Source organism: Tamandua tetradactyla, chromosome 1 (genome assembly GCF_023851605.1).
Source record: "Tamandua tetradactyla isolate mTamTet1 chromosome 1, mTamTet1.pri, whole genome shotgun sequence".
Taxonomy (NCBI): Eukaryota; Metazoa; Chordata; class Mammalia; order Pilosa; family Myrmecophagidae; genus Tamandua; species Tamandua tetradactyla.
The window spans coordinates 207,990,379-208,015,353 of NC_135327.1; the positions used below are offsets into that span (position 1 = coordinate 207,990,379).

The 24,975-nt window shown below is 38.4% G+C and overlaps 1 long non-coding RNA gene across 2 annotated transcripts; it reads left to right on the top strand.

Annotated features, from left to right (window-relative positions):
* On the top strand, positions 1-24,767 carry LOC143687929 (uncharacterized). 2 transcript variants are annotated; one of them, XR_013177755.1, is made up of 5 exons: positions 1-225; positions 3,142-3,407; positions 16,917-17,057; positions 22,689-22,791; positions 24,290-24,767. It is a non-coding gene; the product is annotated as an uncharacterized LOC143687929 (long non-coding RNA). The 2 variants fall into 2 exon arrangements; XR_013177752.1 differs by lacking the exon at positions 3,142-3,407.
* Positions 24,768-24,975: the final 208 nt, after the last annotated feature.

The window sequence follows — 24,975 nt, forward strand, 5'->3', positions numbered from 1 at the left end:
CCCACCTTGGAGGGTGCGTTGCGGTGCCCTGGAGGTCCAATAGCGGAGATGAGTCGGAAAGGTGGCAATAACGGGTAGCTGGAAAAGGCGGACACAGAAATCCCACTCACATTAAATCTCTACTCAAGTTAAAGGAATGTTCAAGATGACTGAGGAGCTACAAGACGCCCTGGCTACCAGCCCGGGCAGCTTCCAGTGTGGTGTGAGAAGCCACAGCTTACGGAGGTAACCATCCAGATGGGTTCTTCTGGGCTAACTTGTGGGGTTTATTCTCCCCTCCGTCCCCTGGAGGAAGTAGAGACGTTCCAGAAGGCTGTTTGATCCAGATGCCCCTGAGAAAAGGACACTCCCGCCCCCACTCCAAAAACGTGCCCATTCTGACTGGGTTGTAAGTTTTAAAGGGCCTGAGCCTAGCCAAGCTCAGGTCTGGTGTTAGTCATTCATCAAACATTTCTTAAGGCTTATAGGTCACCGTGAATTTATAGAAGAAAAAAGGGAGGAGGAAGGAAATGTATAGTGCTTTAAAATATACAAATAACAACCGTGTGCATTTGATTCATGCTTTAAAATATTGTTGGAATTACTTTCAACTACTATTTTAATTATTTAAAAAAGCACGAAGTTGTATTAGAATAATAATGGATAAAAATGGAGAAGCATAAGTCATCGAGTGTGAGAACAGAATACATTTTCACGAAGTAACATAAATGAAAGCAAAAGAACTGGCAATGCCCTATCATTCTACATCCTTGCCACCTGTCTTAGTTTCCTAGTTGTGAAAACAAATACCATATAATGGTGTGGCTCATGGTTTCCGAGTCTAGAAGGCTTTCTTCCTTCTGGGATGGGTATCTTCTGACTGGGTATCCTTGGACTTCTTGGCTTTTCAAACGGTGGTAGTGCGCTTAGCAGTGTCTTCTTTCTCTTGCAGGTTCTGTTGACTTCCAGCTTCTGGCTGCTCCTCATGGCTTCTTCCATGTCTAATTTCCTTTGTTCATGAGGATTTATATTGGATTAAGGCCCACCCTCATTCAGTTTGGGCACATCTTTTTTTTTTCTAATTTTTTTTTTTTTCCACATAGGCGGGCCCTGGGAATCGATCCTGGGTCTCCGGCTTGGCAGGCGAGAACTCTGCCTGCTGAGCCACCGTGGCCCACACTGGGCACATCTTAACTGATAACATCTTCTAAAGTCCTGTTTATAATTGGGTTAGGACCTGATGCATGTCTTTTTGTGGGGACATGATTCACTCCCCAACAGTACTCAAATGTGGTTGTGTACCTGCAGAATCTTCATGTTAACAAATCCTCTGGCAATATGTGTGCACATTAAAGCTTGAGAAGCCCTGCTCTACCTAAGGGCTCCATCAGGAGAACGGGAAGACATGGTGTGCCAGTTTGAATCTCTTGTGTACCCCAGAAAAGCCATGTCCTTTAATCCTTATTCAATGATGCTTGGTGGGAGTTTTTTGATTAACTCTGGAGATGTGTCCCACCCAATTGTGGGTACTAACTTTTGATTATTAGGTTTCTATGGAGATGTCTCCACCTCTTCTACTTTGCTAGCTGCCAGAATGCAATATCATGGAAACAGAACAGCTTTTAAGGGGATAATTTATTATGTTGCAAATTTACAGTTCTAGGGCTGTGAAAATGTCCCAATTAAAGCAAGTCTATAAAGAGGTCCAAATTAAGGCACAACAAGAGGTTATCTTCATTCAAGCAAGGCCGATGAAATTCAGGGTTTCTCCCTCAACTGGAAAGACACATGGTGAACATGGCAACATCTGCTAGCTTTCTCTTTAGGCAACATCTGCTAGCTTTCTTTTCAGGCTTCTTGTTTCACAAAGCCCCCAGGGGCATTTTCCTTCTTCATCTGTAGGTGTATGGGCTGTCATGGTTTTGGTGGCTCTTTTTTTTTTTTGGTTTTCGTGACTCTTAAGCTTTTAAAAAAATGTTTACTTTTTTAAAGGATTCCAGTAAACTAATCAAGACCCACCTGGAATGGGTGGAGTCACATCTATCTCTAATCAAAACTTAATACCCACAATTGGGTGTGTCACATCTCTGTGGAGATATTCGAATAAAATTTCCACCCTACAATACTGAATAGGGATTAGAAAAAATGGCTACCTCCACAGGATGAATCAGGATTAAAACATGGCTTTTCTAGGGTTCATAATCCTTTCAAACTGGCACATCACCCAGTCAAGGTGGGATTTGTTTACTGGAACCCTTTTAGAGGGAACCATTTTGGAAAGCCTTGGAGCCCTTGCAGCTGGAGACCTCTGGAGATGAAGAAGGAAAACTCCTTGGGGCGGAGCAGGGGGGGCTTCATGAAACAAGAAGCCTGGAGAGAAAACTAGCAGATATTGCCATGTTCGTCATGTGCCTTTTCAGTTGAGAGAAAAACCCTGAAGCCTTGCTTTAATTTGGACATTATCACTGCCTTAGAACAGGTAAACTTGCAACTTAATAAATTCCCCCTTTTAAAAGCCATTCTGTTCTGGTATACTACATTCTGGCAGCTTGCAAACTAGAACACATGGGTATAGACGTAACTGACAAACAGGTTCAAAAAAAATTTAGACACCTAGGACTAATCCTACCACTCCCTTTAGCACACTGTCATGTGTTTCTTCTTCCATGTGTAAATTTAATATTATGGCCCATTTTCTTTTAATTCTTGCCTTCTGGCTCATTTTCCTTGCTGAAGCAGAACTGTCATCACCTCTGATCTACTCTTTAAACCTTATGACCTTTTCTTAGTTATCACTCTCCCTTCTTTCCAACTTCTTAAGACCCTCCTCTTTATTTCTATTACGTTCTATTATTTTTATTCTTCTATTAATGTCTAGATTCTGTTTTCTTTGCTAAACTGACTTCTACTGCCTCTCCCTAATTGTAAGTATCTCTCAAGATTTTATCCTCTATCCTTTTCTCTTCTTCTTTAGAGGGTCTCTCTCTGAGCACTCATGCCTCTGTATGGAGGACTTTGATGAAATGGACATCTCTAACTTGACTTGTCTGTCAGTACCAGTACTGCATTTCCAACCACTATGGAATATTTCCACCTGCATGATCCTTAATATGTCAAACTCAGCATATTGAAAAAATGAAAATGGTCTTCTCCTCCCTTCAGGCAAACCCATCCTCACTGGCCTATGGAAGAAGGCAGCCAGACACCATGACTCCCTTGAGACTCCAGGAATGGGCTTGGAAGTTAACAGCAGTGCTGGCCTTCAGCCACAGAATGTAAAACAGAGAGTAATGGATATAGCAACCAAGGGAAGATGGTCCTCCCCCCTAAAAAATCTGAAGGATAAAGGACAGAGATGTGAATACCTGATTTAAGGCAAAAGATTTGCAAATGGTTCCCAAGATGGATTCAAAAGTTTGAGTGGACAGGTGGGAGATGTAGCCCTTTGGTGTCAAACTGAGGAGAAATTTGTTAAGGGTAGTGAAATTTGAATATTTTGTACTCTAGTTTCTGTTAATGGGCAACCATATTCAGGTCAAATCCCAAAGCCTCATAGGACTTTGTGTTGAGCACTATTCAAGGCATTTGATTGTATATTAATTCCTGTAATTCCTATAACCCTATGAAATAGAAAGAGAAACTAAGGTACAGCAAGGCTTGTTATCATCCCATGGTCATACAATTGATAAGTGGCAGAGCTGGAATTTAAACCTAGGTGTCCTGGCTCCAGCATCCTTCTTTTAACATTGACTATGCTGCTTCTCACTCACCTTGGATTCCCTCTTCGCAAATCTTTTAAACAATCCTATCATTTTTACAAGAGGATGACTTTCATAAATTCTCAGCATTCTAATATTCAAAATAATTTTGAATCATGATTCTCTTACATACTATTTGACTATACTGCCCACATATGTGTCATCAGCAAGTTAAATAAGCATGCCTCCTATATCTTTATTGATAAATCAAGTCCTGAAATCTACAGCACTTCACCAAAAGTAAGCAGCCGGATAATTCTTTGGCTAATGACTGCCTCTGGCTTCAGAGTCAGGCATTTCTCTATACAAACCTTTCCTGGGGCACAGACTGGACATTTGAATATCTCTAGAATAGAGTGGAAAATAAAACCTACTAACAGGAAGCAGTAGAACAGCAGGAGCACTATGTGAATCAAATACAGAGCAGGGGTTAAGGAAGGCTTCCCGGGCAGTAGCCATTTGATGAATCTCTGAAGTAATAATTAGTAATAATACAGTGCTTATGTAGGACTTCAGGAGATGGCGGAGTGGAGTGGATCACCCCTGCTCTGTGGGACATATAGGGGATGGGGAGAGAATGACTGGGACTGAGGTCCTGGGTGGGGACGTACGGGAGTAATCGCGGGGGGGTGGGTCTTAGGTGATTTGTGGGGAAGAGAGAGGTGGGATGATCCTCCCAGGGAGAGCAGGGTGGGTCAGATTGACAGTGACCCCCCCCCCCACTGGGAGCGGATGGCAGCACACGGAGAAGTGCAGATCAGTGGAGACTGTCCTCCCTTCTCTCCAGCCTGCCCCTGCTGCTGACGGGGGTGACCTCCTAAGTGGCTTTGCAGCTGACAGTGCCAGTGGGGCGCCCTGAGGTGGGCCAGACCACCTCCTGTGAAGAGCCAGGCCCCTGGGTGCTGGGAGCGGTCGCCTGGCTGGGTGCCTCAAATAGCCGGCCCATTGATGGTGGTGTGTGGCAGATTGACTGAGCGCCGAGCACTGCAAATTGGCTGTTCCCCAAGGCACTGCTGTCTGCTCCCTGTTCCATGTGCTGGATGCAGCACCCCTGCCATTCAGGCCATCTTCCAGCTGATCCGTGTTTATCTGTCTAAGACACGGATATGTCCCTTGTAAAAAAGGGACAGGTGGGCCTGAGAGACTAAGGTGCTTCTGGATTGCCACTGCTGGTGAGAAGTGGTAAATGCAGGCTGGCAAACTTCTATCTGTGTAGGTTTTTATATTTCCTTTTTTCTTTTTCTTTCATTTTTTTGCATGGACAGGCACCAGGAATTGAACCCGGGTGTCCGGCATGGCAGGTGAGAACTTTGCCTGCTGAGCCACCATGGCCCGCCTTTTTCTATTTTTTTTTTTTTTTTTTTGCTTTTAAAAATATATATTTTTATTAGTAGTATTGGTATATTTATTTTTAGTTGTACTTTTTATATATTTACATTTATATTGATTTTTATTTTTTCTATGTTTTTGTTATTTTTTAAAATTTTCTCCCTTTTGTGTACACCAGTCTGAGTTCATTCGCAATGTCTTGGGCTAACTCCTTCTGACTTTGGAGCCTTCTGCACTTGAGGTGTAATTTTTTTTCATATTTTGATTGTATTGTAATTTAGTTTTTTTCTTAGATTTTATTTTATTTATGTCTTTGTTTGGGAGGTACATGACCTGAGAGTCAAGCCTGGGTCATCTCCATGTGGCATTCTGCCACAGAAATAACCATGCACCTATGTACAGCCTTTAACAGACCTTCAGTAGGACTATATCCACTACCTAAACTTAGATGAAATGGACAAATTCCTGGGAGCACACAAACTACCTATAATGACTCAAGAAGAAATGAACATGTCAACAAACCAATTACAACTAAAGAGATTCAATAACACATCAAAAATCTCTCCACAAAGAAAAGCCCAGGACTAATTGCCTTCACAGGGGGATAGTTTATAAATACTCCAAAAAAGAGCTACACCAATCCTGTTCAAATTCTTTCAAAATATTGAGGAAAATGGAATGCTATCTACTCATTTTATGAAACTAACATCACTCTAATACCTAAACCAGGTAAAGATGCTACAAGAAAGAAAACTACAGACTTATATCCCTAATGAATATAGATGCAAAAATTCTCAACAAAATACTACAAATCAAACCCAACAACATGAAAAGAATTATGCATCACAACCAAGTGGGGTAGTTGAACACAAGGAAATCAATTGACATGATATAACACACTAACAAATGAAAAGGGAAAATCACATGAGCATATTGATTGACACAGAAAAAGCATTTAACAACATTCAGCATCCTTTCCTGATAAAAAAAAACACTTCAAAAGACAGGAATTAAAGGAAACTTCTTCAATATTCTAAACAGTATATATGAGAAACTCATAGCCAGCATCACACTTAACAGTGAGAGACTGAAAGCATTCCCCCTAAGATCAGAAACAAGGCAAGGATCCCCATTGTCACCACTAATATTCAACATTGTACTGGAAGTCCTAGCTAGTGTGATCAGGCAGATGAAAGATATAAAAAGCATCCAAATCAGAAAGGAAAAAGTAAAGCTTTCATTATTTCTGGATGACATGTTCCTATACTTGAAAAACCGTGCAAAACTTTTGACAAAGCTACTTGAGCTAATAAATTCAACAAAGTTGTAACATACATGATTAATGTACAAAAATCAGTAATGTTTCCATGTACAAGCAATGACCTAACCAAGGAGACAATTAAGGAAAAAATTCCATTCAAAATAGTGACCAGAAGAATGAGGTATCTAGGAATAAGCCTAACTAGGAATGTCAAGGACTTGTACACAGAAAACTACAAAAAGAAATAAAAATGGCTTAAATAGATGAAAGACATTCCACAGTCATGGATAGAAAGGCTGAATGTTATTAAGATATCAGTTCTACCAAAATTGATCTACAGATTCAACACAATGCCAACCAAAATCCCAACAACCTACTTTGAAGACTTGGAAAAGCTAATTGTCAAATTTATTTGGAAGGGAAAGAGACCCCAAATAGCTAACAAAATACCCTAAAAGAGAAGAGCAAAGTGGGAGGACTATCACTTGAATGCTTGCTGTAAAGCCACAGTGGTCAGAACAGCATGGTACGGGCATAAAGATGAATGTATTGACCAATGGAATTGAATTGAGAGTGTGGAGTGAGACCACCACATCTATGGACAATTGATCTTTGATAAGGCCTCCACATCCATGGAACTGAGACAGAATAGTCTTTTCAGTAAAATGGGCATGGGAGAATTAGATATCAACAGCCAAAAGAATGGGAGAGGACCCTACCTTACACCTATTAAAAAATGAACTCAAAATGGATTAAAGACCTAAATGTAAGAGCCAGTACCATAGAACTCCTAGGAGACAATATAGGGAAACATTTTCAAGATTAAGTAGTAGGAGGTAGCTTCCATGGAGATGTATCTTCAACCATTCAAGGTGGGAACGCCTACTGGAGCCCTTTAAGAGGGAACCACTTTGGAAAGAGCCAACAGAGCCCACACAGTCAGAGACCTTTGGAGATGCAGAAGGAAAGTGCCCCCAGGGAAGCATTATGAAATGAAGAGAGAAAGCTAGCAGATGTTGCCATGTTCCTTCCCAGCTGAGAGAGGCATCCAGAAGCAAAAGAACCCAGCAGATGCCAGCCACATGCCTTCCCAAATGGCAGAGGTGTTCCAGATGGCATCAACCTTTCCTGAGTCAAGGTAGTCTCTTGTTGGTGTCTTAATTTGGACATTTTCATGGCCTTAGAACTGTAAACTTTCAGCTTAATAAATTCCCTTTTAAAAAGACATTCCATTTCTGGTATACTGCATTCTGGCAGCTTTAACAAACTAAAACAGTAACAGTTAAAGTAACATAAAAAAGAGAACAGACTTCAATTAGAGATAAAAATGAAGCTGATCTGGTTGGAACTAAGGTAAATCAGAATACGGGACAGAAGATGATAGTGTGTGTACTCTAGATCTTCACCTACTAAACCAAGGCAGGTTTATTGTATCTAGAATTTAAACTCTCTGTAACACACAATATAAATCAGCCTGTATGGATAACTCATTTAAATAATCTAAACACACGGAGCCTAGAACAGGAACAAGACCTTGTAATTCTGTATAGCTTAATTTAATACCAGTATATATCCCTGACTATGGTGGGTTGATAATTAAAAAGTATTGGTAGAGTTCCTTTAAGGACTACAGGAAAATAAAAGTACTAGTAGGGTCCCTTAAGGGGAAAAATTATGGAACTACTAACCTTTCCCATCTAGGAAACACCTAGTGCTCTCTCAAACATTAGGGACTACCAACAAAATAGGCCAAGCCCTTGATTTTGCAACTTGCCCTTCTGAAATTTATGTTGGTAGTGCAGAACTACTACAATCAATAATTATGCCTCAGAGTTGCTTCCAGGAAACCTCTTTAGTTGCACAGATATGGCCTCTCTCTCTAAGCCCAACTCTGCAAGGGAAATTACCCTCCACACCATATGGGACATGACATGCAGGGTTGTAAGTCTCCCTGGTAACATGGGACGTGTTCTGAGGGATGAACCTGGCCCTGGCACCATGAAATCGATAATGCCTTCCAGACCAAAAGGGAGGAAAAGAAAGATAACCAAAGAAGATATCAGTGGAGAGGACTTCTTGGCCAAGATGGTGGCTTAGCAATGTGTGCGTTTTAGTTCATCTGCCAGAACAACTATTGAATACCCAGAAACAGTACAGAACAGCTCCTGGGGCCACATCAGTGACCAGACACACAGTGTATGCCAGGCTGGACCAGCTGGACCAGCTGTGAACCCCAGAACCGTGAGTTCCCAAAGCCACAGTGGTGCTGCCCCTCACCCACAGGCTGCTTCCCAGAGGGGACAGGAAAGGGACTTTAACAGCAGCAGGGCCTGAGCCAACCAAGCACCAATTGTAGCATTAATTAACAAATTCTGACTACTAAAAATAGGCCCCCAGCTTAGGTGAACTTGGTCAAAGCGGGGATTGGTCATTTTTGCCCCAACACCAAGGGGTCAGGGCTGACGGAAAAAGAAAAACAAAACAAAACAAAGAAACAGAGGTTTTTGTGGCTGTGTTTCTACAAAGGCTTGACTGCCTTTGGATACAGCGCAGGGCTTCTCAGGCTGCACCTGCCCCAGGCATAGGCAGAAACAAGCCCGTTTGAGGGCTTGTCTGGAGCCTGTGCCTACCCCAGGGGAGGGGTGAAGCCCAACTCAGGTGGAATCCCTCCCCAAGGAATTCAGACACCAGGGCTTGGTAATGTGAAGCCATGGAAAACAGCCTTCAACTTCTCCTCTGTCTCCACCATGTCCCCAGCTGGGAGAGTCTGCTAAAGTTAAAGGTACTGCATCATTTTATGCTGGTGGTACCTGCAGGCAGAGAAGCGCCACATACCAGGCAGGATAAGAAAAACAGAGTTCAGAGACTTCAGAGGAAAGTCTTTCACCTACTGGGTCTCACCCTTGGGGAAAACCAACACAGGTGACTCTTTCCCCCTGATAGAAGGCTGGTTTGAGCTGGGAAAATCCAGCTGTGATCTATAAAAACTAAGTAGACCCTCCTAAGGCTGGGGGAAAAAAGTACCATACAAGCAGGGCAAGAAATAAGAAAACCAGAACTGAAAAATTCTCCTCTGTAAACAAAACCTGAGCTAGAGGTCCAGAAAAAGCTGAACTGAATGTCAAAGAACAGATAGACAACAAATTCATCCAGCAAGAAAACCCTAGGTAAAAGAAGTGAAAGCAATCTCCAGAATAAACTAGTTAAGGTAATTAAATGTCTAGAAGCCAGGAAAAAATAACAAATCACACCAAGAAAGTTGAAGTTATGGCCAGTCAAAGGAACAAACCAACAATTCAAAGGAGATACAGGAGCTGAAACAATTAATTCAGAATATATGAACAGACATGGAAAACCTCATCAAAAACCAAATCAATGAATTGAGGGAGGATATAAAGAAGGCAAGGAATGAACAAAAAGAAGAAATCAAAAGTCTGAAAAAACAAATCACAGAACTTATGGGAATGAAAGGCATGGTAGAAGAGAGGAAAACAACAATGCAAACCTACAATGGTAGATTTTGAGAGGCAAAACATAAGATTAGTGAACTGGAGGATGGAACATCTGAAATCCAACAAGAAAAAGAAAATATAGGGGAAAAAAATGGAAAAATATGAGCAGGGACTTGGGAAATTGAATGACAATATGAAGTGCACAAATATACGCGTTGTGGGTGTCCCAGAAGGAGAAGAGAAGGGAAAAGGAGGAGAAAAACTAATGGAGGAAATTATCACTGAAAATGTCCCAACTCTTATGAAAGACTTAAAATTACAGATTCAAGAAGTTCAGCGAACCCCAAAGAGAACAGATCCAAATAGATGTACTCCAAGACATTTACTAATCAAAATGTCAGAGGTCAAAGAGAAAGAGAGAATCTTGAAATCACTGAGAGAAAAGGCAATCCATCAGATACAAAGGAAGCCCAATAAGACTATGTGTAGATTTCTCAGCAGAAACCATGGAGGCGAAGGCAGTGGGATGATATATTTAAATTACTAAAAGAGAAAAACTGCCAACCGAGAAATCTATATTCAGCAAAATTGTCCTTCAAAAATGAGGGAGAAATTAAAAGATTTTCAGACAAAAAAATCACTGAGAGACTGTGACCAAGTGACCAGCTCTGCAAGAAATACTAAAGGGAGCACTAGAGACAGATATGAAAAGACAGAAGAGAGAGGTGTGGAGAAGGGTGTAGAAAGGAAGACTATGAATAAAGGTAAAAAGAAGGAAAATTAGATATGACATATAAAATCCAAAAGGCAAAATGGTAGAAGAAAGTACTACCCATGCAATAAGAATACTAAATGTTCATAGATTAAGCTCCCCAATCAAGAGACGTAGACTGGCAGAATGAATTAAAAAACAGGACCCATCTATATGCTGTCTCTACTCAAAGGACATGAGGGCAAGGACACAAATGGACAGTTGCACACCAATGTTTATAGCAGCGTTATTTACAGTTACCAAGAGATGCAAATAGCCGAAATATCCATCAACAGATGTGGCATATACATATGCTGGAATGTTATGCAGGTTTAAGACAGAATAAAGTTATGAAGTATGTTACAACATGGATGGACCTTAAGGACATTATGCTGAGTGAGATTATCCAAAACAAACGGACAAATACTGTATGGTCTCACTGATATGAACTGACATTAGTGAATAAACTTGGAATAGTTCGTTGGTAACAGAGACCATGAGGAGATAGAAATGGAGTAAGATATAGCATAATTGGAGCTGAAAGGCTACAGACTGTGCAACAGGACTGAATATAAAAACTCAGAAATGGACAGTGTAATACTACCTAACTGTAATATAATTCTATTAAACACTGAATGAAGCTGCATGGAGAATGATAGAGGGAGGAAGGCTGGGGGCATAAATGAAATCAGAAAGAAAGATAGATGATAAAGACTACGATGGTATAATATAGGAATGCCTAGAGTGTATAATAACAGTGACTACATGTACAAATTTTAAAAATGTTTTTCATGCGGAAGGATAAAGGGATGTCATTACTGCAGGGTGCTGAAAATAGATGGTAATTAATATTTTAAAATGTCACCTTATGTGTGAGACTAAAGCAAAAAACGTTTATTTGGTACAAAATTTATATTTTGACTAGTGCATTTCCTAATATAACATGTAGATATCTTGATTGAACAGCAAGATTGATACTTGGAATCCTGGGTAGGACATGGGATTTTGTTGTTTGTTCAGAGTGATGCCCTGATGAATCCCAGAGTGATTCAGTCAGTGAGTGGAAAAGTATTTACAAAGTCCCCTTTGGGGAATGGTGAGAACAGGGAGAAATTCAACTACCCAAGTTGAATTCTTGATATTCTCATAAGCATTGTGGACAACCAAAGCTATAGGTTGAGCCCCAAGTCTTGGGGTTTGTTCATATGAAAATTAACCCCACAAAGGATAGGTCAAGCCTACTTAAAATTAGGCCCAGAAGTCACCCCCAAGAGAGCCTCTTTTGTTGCTCAGATGTAGCCTCTCTCTCCAGCCAACACAACAAGCAAATTCACCACCCTCCCCCTGTCTATGTGGGACATGACTCCCAGGGGTGTGGACCTTCCTGGCAACATGGGATAGAAATCCTAGAATGAGCTGAGACTCAGCATCAAGAGATTAAAAAAAGCCCTAAAATGAGCTGACACTCAGCATCAAGGGATTGATAAAACCTTCTCAACCAAAAGGGGGAAGAGTGAAATGAGACAAAGTATCAATGGCTGAGAGATTCCAAACAGATTCGAGAGGTTATCCTGGAGGTTATATTATTTCGCATTAAGTAGATATCACCTTGTTATCCAAGATGTAATGGAGAGGCTGGAGGGAACTGCCTGAAAATGTACAGCTGTATTCCAGTAGCCATGTTTCTTGATGATGATTGAATAATGATATAGCTTTCACAATGCGACTGTGTGGTGTGAAAACCTTGTGTCTGATGCTCCTTTTATCTACCTTTCAACAGATGAGTAGAACATATGGAAAAAAATAAGTAATGGGGGAACAAATATTAAAATAAATTCCATTTGAAATGCTAGTGATCAATGAAAGGGAGGGGTAAGGGGTATGGCATGTAAAAATTTTTTTCTTTTTCTGTTTTCTTTTTATTTCTTTTTCTGAATTGATGCAAATGTTCTAAGAAATGATGAATATACAACTAAGTGATGATATTGTGAATTACTGATTATATGTAGAACAGGATGATCATATATTAATGTTTTTGTTCAGTGTTGTTAATTTTTTTAAATATATAAATAAATAAATAAATAAATAAATATTGAGGATATCAGTGGTATCTGATATTTGAACTAAGAGAGTTCAAGTAGAGGAGAGAAGCTCTTCTGGAGGCTACTCTTACACAAGCATCAGCTAGATATTTGCAGTTGTCATGATTTGCTAACCTCCAACCAATTTCATGCCTATTAACACTAAAGAACACCTAGAGCTGTAACTGAAACTCTCTAAAGTTTCTTGCACTGAGTTTACTTTCCTGAAACCCATTCCTTCCAGAGGCTTCCTAGGCTAGATAGGCAGTGAAAAAAGAGCAGCCAGCCTCTTGAAGAATATCAACTAATTCCATCACCTATACTATGTTACTAAAACATCCCTTTTCAACATGAAAAGGTTAGGAATGGCATAGCCCAAAGACCCTTATAGAGTGGAGAAGGATCAAAGGAGAAGGAGTTATAACACAGATGATAGGATTTAACAAATGAGTATGACTGGTTTATCACTATATTGATATTTCTTTTAGCTTCCAGCATTTTGGAGCAGCTAGAAGGGAAAACCTTGAACTGTGGAATGGTAACCCATACCAAACTATGAAATCTGATCTGTAGCTGCTTGTTGGAGTGTATTTGAAACTTATTGCTTTTCCATTTTTTTCTTTTTCTTTTTTTGTATATACATTTCACAATAAAAGATGTTAAGAGAGAGAGAGAGAGAGATTCATCTCCAGGTTTGAATGGATTTATGTAACTAATGGGTTGAAAAGAAAAGGAAGCTGGATTTGACCATGACAGGAGCAGAGAGAAAGGGGTAGGGATGGGGTGAGGAAGTACCCTGACAACTGAAGAAAAGGCAAATGAACTTGATAGGAACTTTGCTCATCACAGAAAGGTGCATGAAAATGTCATCTCCTTTAGCAAATGATTACACTGAAGGAATCCTTTTTAACTAAACTTGTTTCAAATAAACTTTTTGTTCTGGCATAATTTTAGATTTACAGAAAAGTTTGCAAAAATAATACCCAAATTTCATATATATCCCTCACCCAGTTTCCCCTCTTGTTAACCCCTTACCTCACCAGGGTACATTTGTCAAAAAAAAGAAACCAACATTGGTACATTATTATTAACTAAACTTGATGCCTTATTCAGACTTGCAGTTTTTTCTTAGTATCCTTTTCCTGTTCCCGGATTCCATCCACTATACCACATTACATTTAGTTATATGTCATCATATTTAGAAACCAATATGTGAGCATAATAAGCATTTTATCATCATCATTATTATTGCTTCAAAGATCAGCTCAGATTCTTCCAGCTTTGACCATTGGCGCTTTTTCAGTTAGTTTCTGTGTCCCAATGACATGCCCCCATCCACTTCCTATTTTGAGCCCTTCCTTACCTTTTGGCAGTATAAGATGCTCCAGCCCTACAATCAGCCTTTTCCCCAAGGATTCCTGGTTCCTTTCATTGGAGAATGGTGTTTAGAAACCATGGTTTGGATGTATATAAACATTTTTAAAGTTATCATTGTAGATTTAATCAGCGGGATACATGGCACTATACATCCCCTTTCAATCACATTCACCTTCAATATGACAATGTTACTTATAACCCCACTAATTAGTTACAATCATTTCTATCCATTCCCTTGCATTTAGGTTCAACCTCATTGAGTAGCCTTTCTGCCATTTCTAACTTTTGAGTACTTCTAGGTCTGCTATATTCTAGAGTGTAACCTCTGAGTTTGCCTTTACCAGAGTCATAATAGTGAAATCTTACAATATCTATCCTTTCGTGTCTGACTTATTTCACTCAGCATTATGTTCTGCAGATTCCTCCACATTGTCATACGCTCCAAAACCTCATTTCATCTTTACTGCTGCATTACAGTTCATCATAGATATGTGTGTATAACATATATATGTGTGTGTGTGTGTGTATATATATATATCACATTTTGTTTATCCACTTGTTTATTGATGGGTACTTGGATTTTTCCCATTTTTTGGCAATTGTGAATATTGCTGCTATGAACATCAGTGTGCAAATGTCCATTCGTGTCATTGTTTTCAGCTCTTCTGGGTATATACCGAGTATTGGCATTGCCGGGTCATAGGACAACTCACTATTTAGTTTTCTGAGTAATTGCCAAACGGTTTTCCACAACAGCTGTCCCATTATACATTCCCACCAGCAGAGAATAAGTGTTCCAATTTTTCCACATCCTCTCCAACATTTGTATTTTTCTGTTTATTTAGTAACACACGTTCTTACAGGTATGAGGTGAAATCTCATTGTCCTCTTGATTTTTTACCCATTGGTATTTGCTCTTCAAAAAGTTGTCTATTCATATCCTCTGCCCAGTTTTAAGTTGGGTGTTTTTCTTTTTGTTGTTGAATTGCAGAATCTCTTTATATATTCTGGATATTAAACCCTTATTGGATATGTGGTTTCCAAATGTTGTCTCCCATTGTATAGGCTGCCTTTTTACTTTCCTGACAGAGTTCTTTGATGCGCAAAAGAGTTTAATTTTCAGGAGATCTCATTTGTCTTTTTTTTTTTTTTCATTGCTCATCCTTTGGGTATAAGCTCTAGGAAACTACCTCCTGTCACATGATTTATAAGATATTTCCCTACATTTTCTTCTAAAAGTTTTGTGTCCTTAACTCTGATCTTTATTAGTCTTTGATCCCTTTTGAGTTAATTTTTGTAAAGAGTGTGAGATATGGATCCTCTTTCATTCTTTTGTATATAGATATTCAGTTCTCCAAACAACATTTATTGAAGAGGCTGCTCTATCCCAGGTGGATTGGCTTGACTGCGTTATGAAAGATCAATTGTCCATAGATTAGAGGATCTATTTCTGAACACTCAATTCAGTCATTATATCTATTTTATATCTATATCCATTGGTCAGTATATCTATTTTTCTGCCAGTGCCATGCGGCATTGACCCTGTAGCTTTTAATATGCTTTAAAGTCAAGTAATGTGAGACCTCCCACTTAATTTTTCTTTTTAAACATACTTTTAGCTATTCGTGGCACCCTGCCCTCCCAAATAATTTTGGCTATTGGTTTTTCTATTTCTGAAAATAATATGTACTTTTAACTGGTATTGCATTAAATCTATAAATCAACTTGGGTAGAATTGATATCTTAACTGTTTTTAGTCTTCCTATCCATGAACATGGTACACCCTTCTATTATTTAGGTCTTCCATGATTTAGCAATTTCTTATAGGCTTTTGTGTGTAGGTCTTTCGTATCCTTAATTAAATTTATTCCTAAATATTTGATTGTTTTGGTTTCTATTGTAAATGGAATTTTTGATTTCCACTTCAAATTGCTCAGCACTAGTGTATAGAAACAGTGCTGATTTGTGGGTGTTGATCTTGTACCTTGCCACATTGCTCTACTCATTTATTAGCTCTAGTAGCTTTGCTAAAATTTGGGGGTGATTTTTGACATATAGTATCATGTCATCTACAAACAGTGAGAGTTCTACTTCTTCCTTTCTAATTTGGATGACTTTTATTCATTTTTCTTTTCTAATTACTCTGGTTAGAACTTCCAGCACAATATTGAACAGCAATAGTGACAGTGAGCATCCTTGTCTTGTTCCTGATCTTAGAGGGAAAGCTTTCAGTATTTCTCTATTGAGGACAATGTTAACCGGGTGTTTTTCACATATTCCCTTTGTCGTCTTGAGGAACTTTCCCTTAATTTCTATCCTTTGAAATGTTTTCATCAAGAAAGGATGTTGAATTTTGTCAAATGCCTTTCTGCATCAGTGGAGATGGCCATGTGGTTTTTCTGCTTTGACTTATTAATATGATGTATTACATTAGTTTTCTTGTGTTGAACCAGCCTTGCATACCTGGAATAAATCCCACTTGGGCATGGTGTATAATTCTTTGAATGTGCTGTTGGATTCAATTTGCAAGTATTTGTTGAGAATTTTTGCACCTATTGTCATTAAAGTTGTAGGAGCAAGGGTTAATAGAAAACCTGTGGAATTTATTGGGAGTGACTGGCTTCAAAGTGGGTTGGCAGTAAACTGTGGAGACTGTTATCTGCTTGCCTGAAGGACAGCCTGGGAGGGAGAGAATGTTTGTTTTTTCTTAAACCCCAAGGTCTTGTTAGCTATCTCTTGTATACAGAGAGTAATATACTGATAAGTAGGCACTCTGTTTTTTCATGAAATGTATGCATGCTTTTAGTCACCTAAAATCCTGTGATATATAAGCAGAAACTAGTTAAGAATAAAGTTGTCTGTTGTCTTGACTGCTAGCACTTCAGACCCCTGATCCCAGTCTCTCATTTTTACTTTAACACTCCTTAGGGTCATAACAGCGGCCAACAGATGGTGACCACGAAGGGACTCTAAGAAGGGACTACTCTGCTCTTGTGTTAAAGTATCCAAGGAAATTGAGTGTCTCCGGACACTGAGGATTAGCCACAAGAACAGACCTACATCATTGTTGTAAGTTTTTTTGAAGTTTGAAGTAATTTTAATTTCATTGTAGCATCAGGGTAATGGGAAAACATTGCGGGTGAATGGAGGAGTGTATAAGTGTGTTGAAAACTTTGTTGCAATCTGTAGGGGTTTCAGTGAAGAGGTCACAATTATTGAGCCTTTTTGAATTAATGCAAAAGCATTGCTATTGGTTTGAACTTGAGGGTAAAAATGTTCTAAACTTAAAGCAGTGGAAGTTAGTTATGAAAGCATTACGAAGAGCATATCAAAAAGGGGAAACTTTCCCTCTAGCTACTTGGACACTGTGTTATCAGATCACTGCAGTTCTTGACCCTCTGCAGTCAGATGAAAATGATGAAGTTACTATATTTTCTAGGGAAACAAAACAAACAAATAGTGTTGGGGTGCATCTTAATGAAAATCAGGAGAGTGTTTTTCCACCTGATAGTGAGATCCAAAAGAGGATCCAGATGAGTCTAACCCATTAAAACAGGCCTATTTCTCAGATTTATCAAAGGGACAAAAAAACAATCCCTTTACTAGTATAGGAGTGGGGGTTGATCCTGCTGATTTTTCTAAACTCTATAAGGCTACTAGTGTTTCTGGTCTTAGTGTACAAAATTTTAATTTAAAAGAATCATGTATGTTGATTCCCACAGCTCCCCCAGCCACTAATCCTTTCAGGAATAAATCTCCATCTAGTAATTTTTCTGATTATAAAAAAACTCATATTTCAGTTATCATGAAATCTTTACTTCAGGGATCACAGCAGGGTGATTTAGAAGCTGTGCAGTTATTCTCGATCTGTCCTGTGACTGTAACTCAAGTTTCTCTGGATGCTCAATATCCATTGGGAGGAATGAATTTTGAACATAAGCCTATTCCTTTCAAACTGTTAAAAGATCTAAAACAATCTTGTGCCCAATATGGAGTAAATTCCCCTTACACTACTGGATTTGTACTAGGAATGTCCCAGGCAGATAGACTGATTCCTTGGGACTGGGAGATGTTAGCCCCCACCGTTTTAAGTTCAGCTGAATACTTACAATTTAAAACTTGGTGGTCTGATGAAGCCATGCAAATGGCTCATCGGAATGCTAATCAGCAACCACCTATTCCTATTACCGCTGAACAATTAACAGGAACTGGAGCATGGACTGGGTTGCAAGGACAATTACAGTATGATGATCAAGCCATTACACAAGTTTGTAATACTTGTTTAAGTGCATGGAGAAGGATCTCCTCCCCAGGGTCTCCTCTGTCTCCTTTGGAAAAGTAATTCAAGGAAGTAATGAACCATACGCTGAATTTGTGGCTCGACTTATGTATGCTGTCCAAAAAACTGTCCAAATTCCTGAAGCTAAAGATTTAATTTTGCTTACTTTAGCTTTTGATAATGCAAATTCTGAGTGTAAAAAGGCAATTCATCCTATTAAGGCTGCTGGAGGTAATCTTCAAGATTACATTAGGGCTTGTCAGAATATTGGTTCACTTTCTCACCAAATTTCTCTACTCACAGCAGCCATGAGGCTTAGTAATTTATAGCAGAAAAAAGGAAATTGTTATAAATGCGGCAAAAATGGGCACTATCAAAGGAGTGTAGAGCTCTCTCTGTTCAAAGTAAACAGTTACAGCAACGACCTGGGCCTACTAAAAAATGTCCTATTTGTCAAAAAGGGTTTCATTGGGCTAATGACTGTCACTCTAAATTCCATAAGAATGGGCAGCCAATTATGTTGGTAAACAGAGTTGCGGGCTTAGCTCAGGGCCCTCAGACAAACAACATGAGCATTCCTCCACCCATGCTGGTCAGCGAAGGTCAATGGCATGCATCCCAGTCACAGAACTAAAAGCAGCAACTAAAGGGATTGCAGCTGTAGATTTACAGAGGGTAAATCTTGCTGAGGCACTTACTTTAACTCCCAATATGGGGGTGTCCTTAATTTCTACAGGAGTTTATGGCCCTATCCCAGAAAATACAGTTGGATTAATTATAGGGAGAAGTAGTCTTACATTACAAGGGCTATCAATTCAAATTGGACTGATAGGCAGTGACTATAAACAAGAAATTAAAATTATGGCTCAATCAAATAAATCTTTTTCAATTTATAAAGGGCAAAGAATAGCTCAATTACTTTTACTACCATATCATAAGCCTGATGCATTGCCAATACAAAGGGAAGGAGGCTTTGGATCCACTGGAAATAATATTTATTGGCAAACTTTTATAGGAGATGACCACCCTGAAATTATCATTACTATTAATGGAAAAATATTTTTAGGATTAGTCAATACTAGAGCTGATGTCACCATTATAGCTAAAAAACTTTGGCCACAATCTTGGTCTTTACAAAAGGTGCCTATGGTATTTACAGGAGTTAGCACTATGACTGATGTATATGAGAGTATGACTGAATTCATTGTATTAGGCCCCGAGGGCCAAAAGTCAAAACTTCAACCATATGTAGCTGATGTGCACATTAATTTATGGGATAGGGACTTATTAAGTCAATGGGGAGCATATGTGCATATCCCTACCATATTGGAAAAGGCAGAACAAATGTTTTCAAAATGAAATATCCTATCACTAGGCAAGCTAATGATAGAAGGGGATTGGGTTATCCTTCTGAATCCTCAAATTTATCTTAGGGGCCATTGATGCTTTTCAGAGCATGGCAATTCCTATCACTTGGAAAACTGAACAACCTATATGGATAGATCAATGGCCATTAACAAAGGAAAAGCTACATGCTCTGCAAGAATTAGTAAATGAACAGTTAAAAGAAGGACATATTCAGAGTCCAGCAGGAGTTAGAAACAGGGTAAGATAATGGGTAATTGGAGCTGAAGGGATACAGACTGTGCAACAGGACTAGATACAAAAACTCAAAAATGGACAGCACAATAATACCTAATTGTAAAGTAATCATGTTAAAACACTGAATGAAGCTGCATCTGAGCTATAGGTTTTTGTTTGTTCGTTTTTTTGTTTGTTTGTTTGTTTTTGTTTTGTTTTTTGTTTTTGTCTGTCTGGTTGTTTGTCTTTTTTTTTTTACTATTATTATTACTTTTATTTTTTTTCTCTATATTAACATTCTATATCTTTTTCTGTTGTATTACTAGTTCTTCTAAACCGATGCAAATGTACTAAGAAACGATGATCATGCATCTATGTGATGATGTTAAGAATTACTGATTGCATATGTAGAATGGTATGATTTCTAAATGTTGGGTTAATTTCTTTTTTTCCATTAATTAATAAAAAAAAAAAAGAAGGACATATTGAGCCTTCAATGAGCCCCTGGAATTCACTGGTGTTTGTTATTAAGAAAAAATCCGGTAAATGGAGAATGCGCACTGATTTAAGAGCAGTAAACAAAGTAATGTAGCCCATGGGGGTTCTACAACCAGGAATCCCTCAACCAGCTATGATACCCAAAGATTGGAAATTAATAATTATTGACTTACAAGATTGTTTTTTCACTATTCCCTTACATCCAAAAGATAAAGAAAAATTTGCATTTTCAGTACCATCTACTAATAATCAAAGACCTATGCCAAGGTTTCAATGGTGTGTACTTCCTCAGGGAATGATGAGTAGCCCTACTATTTGTCAAATGTATGTTCATAAGCCATTGGAACAATTACGCATTAAATTTCCAACAGCTCTTGTCATACATTACGTGGATGATATTTTATTAGCCCATGCATCCCAAACTACTTTGGATCTGGTCTTCAAAGAATTATTAGTTTTATTATCACAATATGGGCTTAAAATTGCCCCAGAAAAAATTCAGACTCAATACCCTTACTTTTACTTAGGGATGAAAATAAAAGAACAAAAAATTATCCCTCAGAAAATACAAATACGAAAAGATTGCTTGCACACATTGAGTGATTTTCAAAAACTATTAGGAGATATTAATTGGGTTTGACCCTATCTGGGAATTCCTAACTACATGTTACATAATTTATTTAGTACATTACAAGGAGATTCAGATTTATGTAGTCCTAGACGGTTAAGTCCTGCAGCACTCCAAGAATTACAATTAGTGGAAGATCGGATCTCTGCCGGTCAATTAACTAGAATACAAATTAACAAACCGATATGTTTATTGATTATATTTACATTATATTCACCAACTGGGATATTATGGCAGGATGGGATATTAGAATGGATTTTTTTTACCTAATTATTCTCATAAAAGACTCAAAACATACCTTGGTAAAATAATTGAAATAATTCAAAAAGGACGACGTCGTATGCATCAACTTGTAGGGCAAGATCCAGCTTCCATAATATTAGACCTCTCAAAAACAGAAGTTGAATTTTTATATATGGAAAATATACAATGGCACATTTGTTTAAGTGACTTTCAAGGAATTATAGATAATCATTATCCTAAAGATAAATTATTTCAATTCTTAAAACATACTAAATGGGTAATTCCCAAAATTATAAAATCGGAACCCATCCCTAATGCATTAACATTTTTTACAGATGGTAGTAGTAATGGCAAGGCAGCATATCATTCTTTTAATAAATCAGAAAGTTGGCAGACCTCCTATACATCTGCACAAAAAACTGAGCTTGCAGCTGTCATTAAGGTATTGTCCCTAAATCAACGACCTATCAATATAGTCACTGATTCAGAATATGTTCAATGATCAGTTACACTTATTGAAACAGCTGTTATTATACTCCAAGACAAATTATCTGACTTATTTCATCAATTACAACAACTTATACAGTCTCGCTCTCATTCTTTATTCATCACTCACATTAGATCACATTCCAATCTTCCTGGTGCTTTTGGTGCTTTTGCATCACAAAATGATGTAGATAAATTAGTCTCTCCTGTTCAAGACCCCCAACACTGCCATAATTTAACTCATATCAATAGCAAAGGCTTACAGATTAAATTTCCTCAATTAACTAAGCAACAAGCCCAAGAGATTATTGCTCAATGCCCTACTTGTGGCCCTTTTCATCATACTCCATTCTCTCCAGGAGTTAACCCTCAAGGTTTGGAAGCGAATCAACTTTGGCAAGTGTACGTCACCCACATTCCATTTTTTGGTCGTTTACAATATCTCTACATTACAATTGACACATTCTCCCATTTTATCTGGGCTACTATACAAAGTGGAGAATGATTTTGTCATGTGCGGTCTCATTTATTAACAACTTTTTATGTCATGGGCTGTCCTGAGGAAATAAAAACAGACAATGGTCCTAGTTACACTAGTAAAGCTTTTCAGCAATTTTGCAATACTTATAATATTCAACATATTACAGGAATTCCATACAATCCACGGGTCAAGCAATTATTGAATGGGCTCATCGAACATTTAAGGATCTATTAGTAAAACAAAAAGGGGGAGATGAGGATGCAGTCATGGTACAGGCCCCAAGAGATAAAGTGGCTAAAGTACTTTTTACACTAAATTTTCTTAATATATACAGAGATGCTTCAATCACTCCAGCGGAAAAGCATTATTAAAGTTTAATTAAGAATAAAACAGAAAAAATAAATGATATAAATCAACCCATATATTGGAAAGATGTACAAAATCAATGCTGCAAAAAAGGAATAACAAAATTGTGGGGATGAGGTTATGCTCTTGTCATTACAGACCTAAGTACAAAAGAAAGTCATTGGATACCCGCTAGACTGATAAAGCCCCGTTCAGCAGAGTTAGAAGATTCAACATGAAATGGATATGGTTCCTACAATTGGTAAATATAACTATCACAAAGAATTATTCATACTGGACTTATGTTCCTAACCCACCATTATTACAGCCAGTAGTATGGGGAGATCCAAAAGTGCAAGTTTACATTAATGAGACAAAATATTTACCTGGACCCATTGATTTAAGATTGCCTCTATTTCCCAGGAGGAAGGAAAACTGTATAATATAAGTGTAGATATGGGCAAGGGGACATTTCCTATATGTTTTAAAAATTAACCAGAAAGCACCTCCCCATGTTTAGGCTTCAAAGAACAGGATTAGCTCTTATGGCAACCAAAAACTAATTATTCCCATGCTATTATTAACCTACTAAGTGCCATGACATTCAGTTTCACCCGAGTGAATTATTCTGAACAGGTTCCTAATTCGCCTCCCTTATGTGATTCTTATAAAATTCATGATTGGAATCCACTTACCAAACACATTTATTGGACGCCGTGCCATGCAATGAAGTGATCAGTGTTATATAATGGTTCCTATGGAATTGTGGAGGACTGGACCCCTAAGGGATACCCAGTCCATAACAACTCTGGTCAAAAAATAGAATTGAGGTGGCAACAAATAAATGAGTCTAAATTGGTCATGGCCAATTCTTCTATAAGCTGGACAGATAAAAGATATGCAGAACCTTCCCCCATGGACTAATCAGGAATTAGACAAAGTGCTATTTGGAAACTGGTACTTGCATTACATTTCTAAGATATTGGGTTGGAAGCTATAGTAATAATTCAGGAAATCATACCTTACAATTTAATGTGAGTGAGATTGAATATATTAGGGCGTGTGTTCCTGAGCCCTATGTTATTTTGGTTGGAACTATTAATTTCACCTCCCTTGGTTTTACCTGTCCTGATTGTTGCTTATACACATGCTTAAATTCTAGTTTATCTACTAACCATACCTTTTTGCTTATGTGAAGAAGAAGGGGTGTATGGCTGCCAGTCCAATTGGATTGACCTTGGCAGGCGTCTCCTGATAGCCAGTTACTGTCACTTCTACATGCCTTTTAAAACGCACAAAAAGATTTATAGGTTTGTTTATTACTATGATCATTATCGGAATGCTATTATTATTATAATAGTATTATTATACTATTATAATAGTATTAATAATATTATAATACTATTATCGGAATACTGACAGCTGCTGCTGTGGTTGGAACAGCATTACACCAAGGTGTACAAACACAGCAATATGTAAGAAATTGGCATCATAATGCTAGCATTGTATGGCAACACCAAGCGGACTTGGACTTACAAATGAGTAACAGAATTAATGATCTCGAAATAGCAGTAACCTCTATTGGTGATCATTTATATAATTTAGAATTATATCAAGGCCTCGAGTGTGATTGGAATGAAACTTCCTATTGTATTACCCCAATAATATATAACAGCTCAGATGAATCTTAGTGGAATAAAACAAAAAATCAATTGCTTGGTCACTCTACTAATCTGTCTGCTGAGATTTTATCTCTACAGAAGCAGGTTTTGGAGATGTCACAAGAAGAACTGACCGTGACTACAGGTGAAGATTTTGTAGAGGCTTTCTTGAATACTTTTAATAATTGGAATCCTGTTTATTGGTGGAAATCTCATTTTTTTACAACATTGGGAATAGGAATTTTACTTTTCTTACTATTTCTTTTTCTCTTAAATGTCCTGAAGCACCGTTTGCTATCTGTCATATCTTCTAATCATAAACAAACACAAGCTCTCAATGCATTGTTTGTAAAGGCTTTGAACTCCTCCCCTAAATAAGCTTTAGCTCTTGGCTGATAGCCAATGACGGGTAAGAGCTTAAGGGCAACCTAAGACAGGCACAGTCACTGAGCAAAGCCACACTGGCAGTATGATTCTTGCAAAACTCTTGGCTCTCCTTCTGAATCAAAGTCAGAGCACTTGACTGGTGGCCAATGATGGGTAAGACCCTTCCTTCAGAGCTTAAGGACAACCTAAGACAGGCACAGTAACCTCAGCTTATAAAATAAAAATGGGGAAATGTGGGAGCAAGGGTTAATAGAAAACCTGCGGAAGTTATTGGGAGTGACTGGCTTCAGAGTGGGTTGGCAGTAAACTGTGGAGACTGTTATCTGCTTAATTGGAGGACAGCCTGAGAGGGAGAGAATGTTTGTTTTTCTTTAACCCCAAGGTTTTGTTAGCTATCT